Here is an 8,920-nt window from a genome sequence, read left to right as displayed (position 1 = left end):
TTTTTCGATCATTCTATACTTAAAAGATTAATATTTACATAAATTAAACCTTACCAACATGATAAGTAATCCAAATTGTCGAGACTTATATTTCCGAAAAGAGTTTTACACAACGTTTGACCGTCTAGTTTGACCAATGATATCACGAACTATACGATATATGATAATTATACGTTTGTGTATATATATGTATATATACATATTTAACATGATTAATGAATGTTTTAATATCTCATTTTGTATTAATAACAACAAGTTATATGTGTATTTTGAAACTACTAACTTAAGTTTTCAAAACGATAACAATACGTAACGTTATTTGACTTAAATACTTAAGAATATAATGTTTATACATATATTGTATAAGTAATGTATTTAATCACTTTTAAGAACTTAAATACATAAAATCATATAAGTGTATTCACAAAAGATAGCTATATTTGAATCCTCATTCCATTTTTCACAAAATTTCTATACGTATACTTAGAGTATTTGTACTCGTATCATACCTAGCTTCTATACGTATTTACTATTCGTATATACACATCAAATCACCACCTAATCAGCTCCTATACTTGCCCTCATCAAGAGGGAACTTCTTTTTGACATTTAACTTCAATAATTATACAAAAATACAAGCTTGAATTTTGTTTTGTCCCCCCCCTTGGCCACGTTTTATAGCCCTCCCCCATAACCAAATTTTGATCACCATTTACACTTCCAAATTACTCTTAAACTCTCTTACTTGAAAGCTCTAAGAACTCCATAACAATCCAGCAAGAAACCTTGAAGAATCTAGCTTCAACAACCATACTAAAACACCATAAGAAAACCATACAAAAACACTTCAAGAAAACCCTCCAAGAACACCAACTTACTTCCAATCTTTCATCCACTTCTATCACCCTTTTGATTCTAGCTTCTTACTTCTCTTTTACAGCAACTTCATCCAAGGAACTTGAGGTAGAATATATGTTCATAACCTTATTCGATTCATATATATATAGCTATCATATTTTGTGGTATACAAGTTTAACAACAAGAACATAGTTTGAATGTTTTCAAACTTGTTTGCAAACTAAATAGATCCTTCTAACTTAACTTTTAAAATACTTCAAGACCTGTAATATAACTTATGTATATGCTAATTTAACAAGGTAAAACTTGGTTTTTCAAAGTATAAGTATTTTTAGAAAAATGGTCATTAAATGATTTTGTTGTAACGAAAATGATTAACTTCATAAGTTTCACTAAAGTTTGACCTATGCCGTGTGATTTTGAATACAAACTAAGGTATTTACAGTTCATAGTCTTAAAGAGGGACTCGATCCAAGGAGATGGCAAGTTGAATCAACGAAAACGGACTTGTAACGAAGAAACTATGACCGAAACAAAATTGGTTATCCAAGGCTTAAATGACTTCGGGATTCATTGGAAAAATTTACATAAAATCACATACTTCTAAGATAACATGATATTTTATATATATGTACTTATAATTCAATTTTATATGGTTCAGGATCACCCGTAAACAATACGAGAAGATTAATCATAAGATCCCATGATTGTACGCAACACGTCATTTGACAACACCGGTACCATGGGTCAAGATTAATCTCGACCAATACATATACGATGGGGTTTTATTTATTTCGTTGGGGGTTTTATTTATTTCATTGCGGGTATATTAAACATCTAAAAATGAACCATTAAAAATTGAATTACTAACATCGGACTGCTAACTACGGACTAAGGAATTATTCAAAGTATTAAAAAGTATAACAAGTATATATTTATGACGTTTGTTTAAAAATGAAAACATATTGATATATTATATATGGATAGGTTCGTGATATCAACCGGAAGACCGAGTCAAAATATATATATCATCAAGACAAGAGTGAGTATATAGTCCCACTTTTAAACTCTAAATATTTCGGGATGAGAATACATGTATTTTATGTTTTACGATATGGACACAAGTAACTGAAAAATATATTCTACGTTGAGTTGTACCACTGGCATACTTCCCTGTAGCTTGGTAACTAATATTTACAGCGGTATTGTAAACGCGAATCCTGTTGATAGATCTATCGGGCCTGACAACCCCAACCGGACTGGACGACCAGTATTCAACGGTTGCACAGTACTTCGTTTTTTTGTGACTACACTTGGTACGGTGTAGTAAGATTTCATATTAAAGGGAATATGCGACGTGAAAATGTTAAGTATGGTTACCGAGTGCTCAACCACTTAGAATACTTTTATTAAACTGATTATATACGAAATCTTGTGGTCTATATATATATTGCAGCCGGCATTAAACCTATATCTCACCAACTTTATGTTGACCTTTTTAAACATGTCTATTCTCAGGTGATTTCTAAAGCTTCCGCTGCATCATGTTGGATCTAACCAGGATCTTGCGTACGCATGTTTGTGTCAAAAATAAAACTGCATATCCAAGATGTTGTACTGTAAAATATGCTAGAAACCGTGTTGTTGTCATCATTTGTAAAGTTTGTAAGTCGAAGATTATCGCTAAACGTTAATCTTCTTTTTATTGTCTTAAGTTTGTAACAAAAATAATGGTTATGGTTTGTAATGTATAATATATGCAGTTTTCTTTCAAAAATGTCTCATATAGAGGTCAATACCTCGCAATGAAATCATACGTTATCTAACGCGTTCTTATGGTTAAGGACGGGTTATGACACTTTTCCATAAAAAAGTCTAAAAGGTGTGGTTCCAATTGGAGTTTTGTAGGCTATTCTAAAAGCCCAGAGTGCATCCTCCAATTTAATGGACCATTCCTTCGGATTTGATCCTACGGTTTTCTCTAGAATACGTTTTAAAGCTCGGTTGGTATTTTCAACTTGTCCACTTGTTTGTGGATGATATGCGGTGGAGATTTTATGAGTTACTCCATATCTTTTAAGAACTTTCTCAAGTTGATTATTACAGAAATGAGTACCCCGATCACTTATTAAAGCTTTCGGTGTTCCAAACCTTGCAAAAAGACGTTTTAAAAAGTTAACTACAACTCGTGCATCGTTAGTTGGGAGAGCTTGTGCTTCTGCCCATTTAGATACATAATCAATGGCTACGAGAATATAGAGATTATTATGAGATTTTGGAAATGGACCCATAAAGTCGATACCCCAAATGTCAAATACTTCACATACTTGGATGACATTTTGTGGCATTTCATCACGTTGACTTATTTTTCCGGCCCTTTGACAAGCATCACAGGATTTGCAAAGAAGGTGTGCGTCTTTGTAAATTGTAGGCCAATAGAATCCAGCATCATAAACTTTTCTTGCTGTTAGTTGAGGCCCATAATGCCCACCTGTTGGTCCTGTGTGACAATGGTTTAATATTTTACTAGCTTCATCTCCAAATACACATCAGCGTATTATTCCATCGGGACAACTTTTAAACAGATGTGGATCTTCCCAGAAATAGTGTTTTATATCACTGAAGAATTTCTTTCGTCTTTGGTACGATAATCCTTTTTCAAGGAATCCACATACTAAATAGTTTGCATAGTCTGCAAACCATGGGATTTCTTTATAATCTATCTTCAATAGATATTCATCAGGAAAGTTGTCTTGTATGGCTGATTCATTTAGAACTTCTAATTCGGGATTTTCAAGACGAGAAAGATGATCAGTGGCGAGATTTTCTGCTCCTCTTTTATCTCGAATTTCAATATCAAATTCTTGTAAGAGTAAGATCCAATGGATTAATCTTGGTTTAGCATCTTGTTTCGAAAATAGGTATCTAAGAGCAGAATGGTCGGTATAGACCACCGTTTTTGCTAGAACGAGATATGATCGAAATTTGTCAAAAGCAAAGACAATAGCAAGGAGTTCTTTTTCAGTAGTTGTATAGGTTGTTTGTGCTCCTTGTAACGTCTTACTAGCATAATATATAGGTTGAAATCGTTTTTCAATCCTTTGTCCTAAAACGGCTCCCATTGCAAAATCACTTGCATCGCACATTAGTTCAAATGGTAGATTCCAATTTGGTGTTATCATGATTGGCGCATTAGTGAGTTTTTCTTTAAGAATATTAAAAGATTTGATACACTCATCTGAAAAGATGAATGGAGCATCCTTTTCTAGGAGTTTATTCATAGGAGTGGCAATTTTAGAAAAATCTTTTATGAAACGTCGGTAAAAACTGGCATGCCCTAGAAAACTCCTAACTCCTCTAACATTGGTGGGATGTGGAAGTTTAGCAATTACATCTACTTTAGCTCTATCCACTTCAATTCCTTCTTTTGAAATTTTATGTCCAAGAACGATGCCTTCTTTAACCATGAAATGGCATTTCTCCCAATTAAGTACTAGATTTGATTTTTCGCATCTAATTAGCATTCGTTCCAGATTAACTAGACATGATTTAAATGTATCACCGAAGACTGAAAAGTCATCCATGAAAACTTCCATGCATTCTTCTATCATGTCATGAAAAATCGCCATCATACACCTTTGAAAGGTTGCAGGGGCGTTACTAAGTCCAAATGGCATGCGTTTGTAAGCAAAAGTACCATAAGGGCACGTGAATGTTATTTTCTCTTGGTCCTCGGGTGCTATTGGAATTTGAAAATATCCGGAAAATCCATCTAGAAAACAATAGTAACTATTTCCGGCTAATCTTTCCAACATTTGATCTATGAAAGGTAAGGGAAAGTGATCTTTTCTGGTGGCGTCATTTAATTTTCTATAATCAATACACACACGCCATCCTGTTACATTCCTAGTAGGAATAAGCTCATTTTTCTCATTTGTAATGACAGTCATGCCACCCTTCTTAGGCACGCATTGAACTGGGCTTACCCATGGACTATCAGAGATTGGATAAATTAGACCTGCATCTAGCAGTTTAATAATCTCTTTCTTAACTACATCTTGCATATTAGGATTTAGTCTTCGTTGGCATTGCACATACGTTTTATGACCTTCTTCCATAAGGATTTTATGTGTGCAATACGAAGGACTTATTCCTTTAATATCATGAATCTTCCATGCAAGGGCTGGTTTATGAGCTTTCAACACAGAAATGAGTTGTGATTTCTCATTTTCAGTAAGAGAAGACGATATTATTACAGGTAATTCAGATTCACCATGTAAATAAGCGTATTCCAAATGGTTTGGAAGTGGTTTTAACTCTAATTTCGGAGGTTCTTCTATCGATGATTTGTATCGATATCTGTCTTCTTCTTTTAGCATTTGAATTTCTTCTGTTGTTGGTTCATATCCATTAGCTATAAGTGTAGCTAACATTTCAGCTTCATCAATTGGTTCATTACTTTCTCCTAAAGAACATTCTCCTGTTCCTTGTAATTCTGGAAATTCTTCTAATAATTCTGCATGTGCATCTATAGTTTGAATATAATAACATGTATCATCTGCAGATTGTGGTTGTTGCATTGCTCTATCAACTGAAAAGGTAACACTCTCATCCTCTATACTTAGGGTTAGTTTCTTACCGAACACGTCTATCATTGCTTTAGCCGTGTTTAAGAATGGTCTTCCTAATATGAGAGGAACTTGAGAATCTTCTTCCATGTCCAGAACAACAAAATCTACTGGAAATACTAAAGTACCAACTTTAACTAGCATGTTCTCCATTATCCCTCTAGGATATTTTATTGATCTATCGGCTAGTTGTATGCTTATTCTGGTTGGTTTCAATTCTCCAAGGTCTAGTTTAGCGTATAGTGAATACGGCATTAAATTTATACTAGCACCTAAGTCTGCCAATGCTTCTATTGAACTAAGACTACCCAGAAAACATGGAATTGTGAAACTTCCTGGATCAGATAGTTTTTCTGGTATCTTATTCAACAGCACTGCTGAACAATTAGCATTCATAGTAACAGCCGAGAGTTCTTCCATTTTATTTCTATTTGAGATTAGATCTTTCAAGAATTTAGCATATCTAGGCATTCTTGAAATCACATCAATGAAAGGAAGATTTACATTTATCTGTTTAAACATATCCAAGAATTTGGATTGCTCGGCTTCAAGTTTTTCTTTCTTCATTTTACTCGGGTAAGGAAGTGGTGGTTGGTATGGTTTAACATAAGGTTTAGCCTTAACTGTGTTATCTTCATTAACCTTTTCAACTACAGGTTCTTTTTCCTTATCTTGATCAGGTTGTGGTTCTTGTGGAGTAGGAATAGTTTCATCAGAAGTTACAGGTATTTCCGGTGGTTTAAGCGTTGTACCACTTCTTGTGATAATGGCTTTAGCTGTTTCATTCCGGGGGTTAGCATTTGTATCACTAGGTAGACTTCCTGGTTTTCTTTCACCTATTAACCTTGCTAGGTTACTCACTTCTTGTTCCAGATTTTGAATAGAAGCTTGTTGATTTCTAAATGCTTGAGCATTTTGTTCATTGGTTTGTTTCTGAGATGTGAAAAACTGCGTTTGAGTTTCAACTAGCTTTGTCATCATATCTTCTAAATTCGGCTTTTTATCATCGGTTTGTTGTGGTGGTTTGTTTTGAAAATTCGGTCTTTGCTGATTGTAATTATTATTGGATACTTGTTGATTGCTAGGACCTTGTTGGTTGTTGTATGGAATATTTCGGTTATAATTCTGGTTTTGATTGTAAATCGGTCTTGGCGGTTGATAATTATTCTGATAATTATTTCCAGGCCTTTGATTTATGTATGAAATATTCTCTCTTTGTTCCATTGTTAATTCAATACTGAGACAATCTTTTGTCAAATGTGGTCCTCCACACTGCTCACAACTAATTCGTATTGAGTGAATATCCTTAGTCATCTTTTCCATTCGTCTTTCCACAGCATCTATCTTTGCGGAAATGGAATCTAAGTCATGGCTAGAATCGGCTCTAGCTGCTTTAGATGATCTAACGATGTCTTTTTCTTGGTGCCACTCATGTGAGTGGGAAGCAGTGTTATCAATAATTTTGTAAGCATCAGTTTCGGTTTTCTTCATAATAGAACCACCAGCTGCTATATCTATGTCTTTCCTTGTAGTGATGTTGCATCCTTGGTAGAATATTTGTACTATTTGACAGGTGTCTAAACCATGTTGCGGACATCCTCTTAACAACTTTCCATATCTTGTCCATGCCTCATATAGAGTTTCATTCGGTTTCTGTGTGAACGTAACAATTTCTGCTTGAAGTCTTACGGCTTTAGATGCAGGAAAGAATTGTTTAAGAAATTTGTCAACTAAAACATCCCATGTATCAATCGCCCCTTCAGGTAACGATTCCAACCAATCTTTGGCTTCTCCCTTTAAAGTCCAGGGAAATAACATGAGATATATCTATTCATCCTCCACTTCTCGGATTTTAAATAGTGTGCAGATCCTATTAAAGGTACGTAGATGTTCATTTGGATCTTCCTTCGGCGCACCACTAAATTGGCATTGATTAGTCACCATGTGTAGAATTTGTCCTTTGATTTCATAATCTGGCGCATTAATGTCTGGATGAGTAATTGCGTGACCTTGGCCAGTGCGTTTAGCTCTCATTCGGTCTTCCATACTTAAAGGTTCCAGACTCTCCATAATTGAATTTGTTGAATCGGAATCACTAGAGGATTCTGATTTAATGGTTCGTTCCTCAACAATCTCTGTTTGAATGATTGGTGGTTCCGGAGGAAAGTTTAATGGTTCAGGATCTACGAACCGTTCCTGAATATTCTCTGGATTCTCAATTGTGAGGTTGGGTTCAAAAAATGGATTATCGGAAATTTGAACTGAAGTACTTGGTCGACTGGATGACGATTCTAAAGAAAAATCAACGGCGGTTATATTTGCTAAATGTCTTGATCTAGTTACAGGTGGTGAACGTACAAAAGGTGGTGAACGTCTTGCTCGGTGCATTCACTGAATATCCTATTAGTTTTTAAAAGGAAAGAAAAATTATAATAAGTTATCCAACCAATAGACTTTTCTGATTTTGCCCACGTTTCGAATAGCCAAAAGATGCAGCAGAGGGGCAGGATTCGTTTGGTCTCAATATAATTGAGGACTGTTTGGCTCCAATAACCCGGTCCACGTACAAATCCAACTATTACTACGAACCAGAAAATTTTGATGTCTATTAATTTAACCACTTAAAATAAATTTTCGTAATTTTAAGAAATTTAGATAAGAATTAGAATAAAAATCTATGTCCTAAAACTAGAATAGCGAGAAATAAGAAAGAAAAAGAGCTCGTCGGAAAAAGGTTGAAAAAGAAAAATGGTTGAAAAATAAAAGGTGACGGAAAAATAAAAGAAACTTATAAAAACTTAAAAATACTTGATTAACCTAACCTTATTACTACAACTAACTTAAAATTATAATCGCAAATTGAGATTACTAATTGGAATGATAATTGATACATAGTAAAAGGTGTCTAAAAATATTAAAGCTTACAGGAAAAACTATATCCCAAATGGAAATAACTTAAAAAGAAACTAAAACTTAAAAAGGCGTCGCAAAATTCTAAAGCACTTAAATCTTAGTCTAAATAAAAAGCACTTAAGGAATTCTACGGCAAAGCCTAAAAATGTAGAAGTAAAAATAACTATGGCAAAAACTAAGTTTAAAACTAAATATGAGCGAAAAATACAAATATTACGCTACAACGATTAAAAAGGGACAAAATATAAAAATATACAAAAAGTTGTAAAAAGTACAATTTTTATAAAAATATTATTTTTATATTATTTATTTATTAAAACTACTAATTTTATAATTTAATTAAACTAATTAAACTAAATAAAACAATAAAAAGAAATTTTAAAATAAAACTTAATTATAATAATAATAGATAATTAGGGTTTATATTAATAATAATTAATAAATACTCCGTAATTAATGCAGATTTAGGGTTCTTTCGGTGGCGTCAGAGCAGCTCCGCGACTTGCGGTATTCAAACCTTC

Source organism: Rutidosis leptorrhynchoides, chromosome 3, assembly GCF_046630445.1.
Source record: "Rutidosis leptorrhynchoides isolate AG116_Rl617_1_P2 chromosome 3, CSIRO_AGI_Rlap_v1, whole genome shotgun sequence".
NCBI classification, from domain to species: Eukaryota; Viridiplantae; Streptophyta; class Magnoliopsida; order Asterales; family Asteraceae; genus Rutidosis; species Rutidosis leptorrhynchoides.
Note: the sequence above shows the minus strand (reverse complement) of the source record.